Source organism: Notamacropus eugenii, chromosome 6, assembly GCF_028372415.1.
Source record: "Notamacropus eugenii isolate mMacEug1 chromosome 6, mMacEug1.pri_v2, whole genome shotgun sequence".
In the NCBI taxonomy this organism is placed as follows: domain Eukaryota; kingdom Metazoa; phylum Chordata; class Mammalia; order Diprotodontia; family Macropodidae; genus Notamacropus; species Notamacropus eugenii.
The window spans coordinates 291161698-291168742 of NC_092877.1; the positions used below are offsets into that span (position 1 = coordinate 291161698).

A 7045-nucleotide genomic window follows, 5' to 3' on the forward strand; every position below is an offset into this window, starting at 1 on the left:
TTAACAGCCTTTGGTGTTTATTGAATGATCAGCCTGCTCTTTATGACAAGGAATTTGACAGCTGAGTAGAGGACTGAGTACACTGGGAAGAGACGCGAAGGGAGGAGGCCAAAAACACCATTGCAACAGTCCAAGTGTGCCATAAAGTCACACTGGCAGGGACACTAGGGTGCTGCTGGTGGAACGAATACCTGAGACACAATACAAAGGTAACAATGACAAACTAAAAGGGGGGCTAGCAAACAGGGTGGGCTGCTAGCACAGGTTCTTTGATCTGCTTTTCTAAAGAAAAGACAGCTTCAAAGGGGTCGATAGTCTTACTTTAATTAAACAATGCAGACAGATAATTAGAAAGAAGTGAGTATCCAAGAATAGACAGGGCTCCAACTGTCCAAACAAAGCCACAGGAAACTTTACATCATCAGACCAGAGAGCACCAACATTTGGGTTCAGAAAGCCCAGGGGTCCCTTAATAACTACTACTCAAGAGTCTTGTCTGGGAAATCACAAAGACAACCTTCTTCCCATGAGTGAGCCCCAAAACAAAATACCAACCTCCCAGTACATATAGTTTTCAAACAAAGAAAAGTTTGAAAACCTAGTGCCTCAGCACTTAATTGGATTCATGTGGCCCAGACCTTAATTAGCTTTGCATCAGGGCTCTACAAGACTCAGGATGTGTCACAGCTGTGAACCAGGAGGAAGTTCAAAGCAGCAAGACATCCACGACTGTAATACCTGTGTACCTTTAGACCTGGGAACACAGCTCTTGTTCCAAGGGAAAAAGGTACACATGTGGTCACATAGGCCTATTAAAGGGCAGGGAAGATCTTATATCCCATTTACCCTACATCAGAGAAGCAGGACTGTTAAAGAGTCCAGGTTGTCTCTATAAGGTTGGGAACATGAATGACTGGGAGAATGTTGACACCATAGATAGTAATAGGGAGAATAGGAAGACAGAAAGAAGGAGAAAAATGAGTTTCAGTTTTGGACATGTTGAGTGTCTATGAGATACCAAGTCTGAAATGTGCAACAGATCACAAGTCAGGGCTGGATAAATAGAGCTGAGAATCATCAGCACAAAAGATGATTACTGAGTAACAGCAGCTGATAAGATCTCGGGGGTTGGGGAGAGTAGAGGAGAAGAGGGACACCCAGGGCAGAACCCTGAGGGAGGCTGATGCAGCAAAGGAGACACTGCTGATCGCTCCTCCTCCTGGATACTCTCTTCTCTACATTTTATGGCCATCACCTCTTCCATCTGATTGCTCCTTCTGTTTCCTGTGCTGGATTCTCCTCCAGATCATACCCTCAGGGTTCTGTCTTGGGCACTCTACTCAAGCTACACAATTTCTAATTCAATAGCTAGGTGGTAAAGCAGATAAAGTGTCAGGCTTGGAGTCAGGAAGACCTGAGTTCAAATCCAGTCTCAAATAATTACTAATTGTGTGACCTTGGGAAAGTCACTTAATTATTTGCCTCAGTTTCCCAAGCTGGAAAAGGAAATGGCAAACCACTCTAGTTTAATCTCTGCCAAGAAAATCCCAAATGGGGTCACAAAGAATTGGACATGACTGAAAAACAACCACCCTGGGTGTAAGCTCAGGGTTCTGTCCCAGGCCCTCTTCTCCCACTATACTACTTCACCAAGTGATCTCATCAGCTCCCATGGATTTAATTACCATCTCTATGCTGATGATTCTCAAATCTCACTTCTCTGTTTTTCAGGAACGTCAAACTGGATGTCCAGTAGACATCTTAAACTCAATATGTCAAAAATACAAGAACTCATTATCTTTCCCCCTAAATGCTCCCTACCTCCTACATTTCCTATTAATGTCAGTAGACTACTACTACCTCTACTACTACAATAATAATGTCAGCAGTAGTCAGGATTTTTTTCACGGGGCAGATATGGACTGAATAAACCTCAAAAATGGTGATGGATGGTGAGGGACAAACTGGAAGTGGCAACAGGAAACAGAATATTCCAAATCTTCTACCTCAACCAATGAGTGGGGGGAATGAGTATAAGGGGAAGCTAGTTCTAAAAAGGGGAGCCAAGGAAAATGGGTCATCAGGAGGAAGTCAGGAATCAATGACATCCAGGAGTGGGAAAGGAAAAGATTAAGATCAAAGCAAGCATATTCCCTGTGGAGCAGGCATTCCAGAAAGCACGGCTGAAGAAGTAGGTAGCCTTAGAGTGGGATATGGAGTGGGGAGAGTTGGACTGAGGGTAATTAGAATATGGAGCAGTGGGCAGTGAGGAAGGGAGAAACAGTTTTGAATGATGGAAAAAGCTATGAATCACTGGTATGAGTTCAGACAGATTATTAAAAACTCTAGAGTTTGACCTCAGGCAAAGGTGCCAGTGCGAAGGAGCTAACAGAATGGCTTTTCTCCCCCTTTCCTGAAGGCAAGAGAATAGAATGGCATTTGTTTCTTTCCCCAGAAAACAGGAGACTTTACTCAATGGAATGCTCTGTCCACAGAACATACTCATTTGTTGTTTTGTTTTGTTTTTTTCAACCACAGTTGCTCACAATCTCCTTTCAAACTTCTATTTACTTCAATCTTAGCCTTTCCTCTAGGCCTAGCTCAAATCTCACACCTGATGGATGTGACAACCCCTCTTTCCCCCACCAATGACCCCAAAGAGAGGTGTTTCTCCTTCTCTTAAATTCCTATAGCACCTCATGCCTGTATCATTCAGCATATATGTACATGAAAAGAACTGACAACACAAGAATACAAATAAGTCACCTCCCCAATTAAACTTTTTTTTATTTCTATTTGTGCTCAACAATCAAGTACAGATCTTCGTTGCCAAAGAAGACCATGCCATCCGAGAAATAATGACATGACTTGCACTTGACTTTGTTTTTGAGTGAGGGAGGGTTGTGCAGGTCACCAGCCTCACTTCTCCTCCAGAGCATTCTGAATCCAGTGACCAGATATTCATCAGGACGACTGGAGATGACCCAGGATGAGGCAATTGGGGTTAAGTGACTTGCCCAAGGTCACACAGCTAGTGAGTGTCAAATTCTGAAGTGAGATTTGAACTCAGGTCCTCCTGACTCTTGCACTGGTGCTCTCTCCACTGTACCACCTAGCTGCCTCAATCCCTTAGAGATATACTGTAAATATCTATTGATTGCATTCACCTAAATCTATAAAATATAATTTAAAATGAAGGGCACCTGAAATTTAAAGAAAGCAAAAGTATAGAGGTTTCTATAAATTAATAATTTGAAATTGCTTGTTTCATAAACTCAGATTGTTTTAAAACATAATTATTCTTAAAGTAGAGCAAACCTACATTAAAGTTAAGACAGTAGAGTTCTCTCCTTTTTGGAAAATGTGGCCTCAGGATCCCTAATGGCCTAGAAGATGCCTTTCAATAGAAACTAAAGACCGAGACTACATGACAATGAGAGGAAGGCTTGTGGTAGAAAGCAGTCATCAGACCGGGTCAGAGATACTGCTGAAGATCAGCCTCCTGACTTTATGCTTTCTTATAGGTCACACTGGTCAATCACTACATCTTATTGGTAAACCAAGCCAGGAAAGCACTACAAATGGGAAAGATGTCTATGGCAAACCTAGGCAGCAGAATCTGGGAACCAGAAGAGCAAACAAATGTGGGCCAAAAGCTCAAGTCACAACCTCCACCATTTTTGACAACAACTTTTCCTTTCTCAAATCCCCAAATCTTGTATGTAAGTGATAATTTTTTTAAAATAGATAATTTATTTTTATTAATACTTCTTTCCTCCTTTTCAACTTTTTACTTTTTATAATATCAGGTCTAACTCTAATCCATCCCACATACAGCTGTCAAAGTGATTTTTTAAAAAAAATACAAGTATAACCATATCACTCTCCCACTCACTAACTCCAGTGGCTCTATTCACTTTAGGATTAAACAGAAATCTTTCTGGAGTTTAAAGCCTTTCACATTCTGGCTCCAAAGTACCTTTGTCCAGTTGTTTTTAATGCATTAGTATTTTCCTTCATACTTCTCAGTCCATCCAAACTAACCTTGCTAATCTTCACACATTCCACTGGCTGTCCATCTTTGCAAAGTGCCTGGAATGCACTCCCTGCTTGCCTCCCACTCTCAAAATTCTTAGTTTCCATCATAGTTCAACTCAAGATACCACCTTTTATGTGCATCTCTTGCCTCCGTCCCCATTAACTACTATCTTCCCACATTGCCTTGTACCTACTGAGATGCATACGTCTCTTTCCTATAGAATTTAAGTTCCTGGAGACAAGGGCTGTTTTACTTTTATCTTTGCATCTCCAGTGCCTAATAAATGGTCACTGATGGATCCACTGTATGCAGAACTGACTACTTCTAATATGAATGAGAATTCCTGATTCCATTCATATCATCCATTGAGCATCACTATTTCATAGCCCTGGGTTATTCTACTTCCCACAAAATACTCAATCATCTTGCAAATGTATTCCTTTGGCAACCATATATGCAAATATGAAGGACTTCTTACAAAATCATTCCCAATACTAGTCAAACTCAAAGGTACATTCCCTGACAGAATATGGTCAGTAATTTTCAAACGGTCACTTTCAGCTAAAATTTATCACTAGCTTTGTTCTTTTAAATTAAACTCATTTATTTTATTGTTTGTGTCCCTCTAGAATGACTTTTAAACTGTTATCATGCTAAAAAGGAAAGGTTTTCAAACTTAATAGTACAAAATTAAAAGCTTTTTCAGCACCACTTTATAAAATTGACCGTTATTGTTATAGCAAAATATAAACATTTATTCTACGGAAAACTGCCTTTTTATAGTACTCAAGGCTTGGCTCTGTGTTTAAACAAAGCTAGCCTGCCTTCAGTACCTTTGGAAGCAGAAATTTAATAATTTTGGGAATAACAGATATGCAGGTGATATGCAATATATTCATTTTGGGGATATTACAACATTGAGAAGATAATTCCCCAAAAAACAGTGCAGGAAGTGAGAGTCAATACATCCTCTAATTCAAGTCACCTCACTTCAAACTAGTATGCTTCAAAACTATTTTTAAATATTATTTTTATTTATGGAAAACTTTTAAGGAATTAGACTAATTACACCACTTCGAAATTGAAATCATTACACCAAATTTCGTTCAAAATTTTAATGAAAAACTTGTCCTCTCTAGCAGAGCAAATACAAACAATTCAGAGATGTTTAGAAATGGAAAAGCTGACAAGCAAAACTCCAGCACTTAACAATGACACTTACCACCAGAAAAGTCACTTTTTTCTTCTGTTCCTTGAGAACCTCAGACTAAACATGGTAGCAAACCCCATTTTCTAATTTCAGTTCGAATTTAAGATAACTCTTTTGTTTCATTTGCAGCTCACATGCTGACGCAGCTGCCCCTTCTTTGTAATAAACACAGGGCCTCTATATTTAAAAATACAGTGAAACTTTGTTTTAACATCCCCTCCCCAGTCTTCTGCCAGTTTTCTTCTTTCCAGTACACAGCTCCACCCCCATTCCATGTGTTTTTGGTGTGTATGTTTTTTTAAAACATGTGATCCTCAAACTCTCAGGGCCCTTGGAATACGGATACAAAGTATCTCCCATCAGCGTATTTTTCTTGCCCTTCCTCGCTCAAATTGCCGCTAACGCAACACTCCTCGTTTTGATGAGCCTCTGCCCTCGAAGCTAGAAACAAGTTCAAAATGTACTTTTCTGCGCCTGACACACTCCTCCCGGGCACTAAGTGACAAGGTCAAGTTCAACTAGGGAACCAAAGTTACTACAGTCTTAGGTGGTTTGTTTTGGTTTTTTTTTGTCTGTGGCCAGCCACACTAGGACCCCAGGGCTGGTTAGGACGAGATAAACATCATCAGGCCCCTTTGTAGCCAATCTGGAATTGACGTGTAGATGAATTTACAGGAAAGCAGCCCCGAGGGGACGTCCCAACTCCAGCCAAATCCAAACACCCTTTCTGGTCGGGGACGAGTCCATGGGAAACTCCTCAGTTGAAACCCCAGGGAGTCGACTCACTCCCACGGCGTCAGGGGGAGAAAAGCGAGCTTTTTGCATACTTTGTTGGATTTAAATTTAAAAAAAAAAACAAAAAAACAGGGAGAGAAACTTCTGAAAGTCTTCTCCCGAAGAAGGCACAGTACGGGTCAGCTGCGAGGGGTGGGGATGAAAACACGCCCAGCGTCACTTGTGAAACACTTGGCCAGGGAGTGGAGTTAATAATCACCTCCCAAAGCAATGGAAAACTACAGCCCACAGGGCCGAAAGGAGGAGACCTTCCGGGCAAATGAAACTAACCAGATGAAACTGACTAACTACCCTCCCCCAGCTCTGCTCCTGGGAAGCCCAAGGACGCAGCCCCGCCAGCCCCATGCGCGCGCTTCGGGCTCCGAAAGCCGGAGTGAACGCTGGATCTCTAAAACTAGGAAAAGAGGAGGGAAATGCTGACTTTAGGGGACTAGAGGAAATGTAAAAAAAAATTTCTAAAAAAGTCCGCCTTTCCCATACCGGGAGTCGAACCCGGGCCGCCTGGGTGAAAACCAGGAATCCTAACCGCTAGACCATATGGGAAGCTCCACGCTGATGAGCTCCCGAGACCTACCTGACAAGCGCAAGCGCCGCCGTTACCCTCAGTCGCCGCTACCTCCACCGCCGCGCTGCTGCCAACGCCGAGGAGCCGCTGCTGCGTCTGCCCGCAGCCCCGGCCGCCGCCCACGCGCTCTGGATCGTGAGGACTCGGTGGGCGAGACCACGAGGAAGGCGGGGGAGGAGTCAAGGAGAGCGGGCGGGGGCAATCTTCCCCTCCCTCCTTCCCCCGCCCCCGGGGGTCGCTAAAGGAGGAGCCCTCGCCTTCCTCAGAACCTGGGGGCTGCTCCGACTCTAGCGGCTTCTCTAGTCGTGGGGGAGCGGACTTGGGTCACCTGGCGCTCCACCTAAGCCAGGGGAGCCGCCCCTCCTGCCTCCGCCCTCCCTCTCGCCAGCCCCTCTGGGCTAAAGGGACAGCGGCGATGTCTCTGAGAAGAGCGGTA

General features: G+C 43.3%; 1 protein-coding gene and 1 non-coding gene across 11 annotated transcripts in view; both read right to left on the minus strand.

The window, feature by feature from the left end:
• Positions 1 to 6751, minus strand: part of ELF1 (E74 like ETS transcription factor 1) — a 127105-nt gene extending 120354 nt beyond the window's left edge. For 2 of the 10 annotated variants that reach the window (XM_072617095.1, XM_072617086.1), the window contains exon 1: positions 6619 to 6751. The gene's annotated coding sequence lies outside the window, so the exon portion shown is untranslated. Of the gene's footprint in view, positions 1 to 5261; positions 6280 to 6618 lie in introns of those variants that run through there. The other 8 variants (XM_072617094.1, XM_072617087.1, XM_072617092.1 and 5 more) reach the window with 6 other exon arrangements.
• Positions 6516 to 6587, minus strand: TRNAE-UUC (transfer RNA glutamic acid (anticodon UUC)). Its single transcript has one exon. It is a non-coding gene; the product is annotated as a tRNA-Glu (tRNA).
• Positions 6752 to 7045: the final 294 nt, after the last annotated feature.